Source organism: Rhinopithecus roxellana, chromosome 7, assembly GCF_007565055.1.
Source record: "Rhinopithecus roxellana isolate Shanxi Qingling chromosome 7, ASM756505v1, whole genome shotgun sequence".
NCBI classification, from domain to species: Eukaryota; Metazoa; Chordata; class Mammalia; order Primates; family Cercopithecidae; genus Rhinopithecus; species Rhinopithecus roxellana.
In genome coordinates, this window is record NC_044555.1 from 8,981,466 (window position 1) to 8,981,751 (window position 286).

A 286-nucleotide genomic window follows, 5' to 3' on the forward strand; every position below is an offset into this window, starting at 1 on the left:
GCCGAGGCTAGTGGATCACTTGAGGTCAGGAGTTTGAGACCAGCCTGGCCAACATAGCAAAACGCTGTCTCTACTAAAAATACAAAAATTAGCTGCATGTGGGGGTGTGCACCTGTTGTCCCAGCCACTCAGGAAGCTGAGGCAAGATAATCACTTGAACCCAGGAGGCAGAGGTTTCAGTGAGCAGAAATCATGCCACTGCACTCCAGTGTGGGCGACAGAGTGAAACTCTGTCTCAAAAAAAAAAAAAAAAAAAAAGACAAAGATGCCTAGCTTCATCACTGCT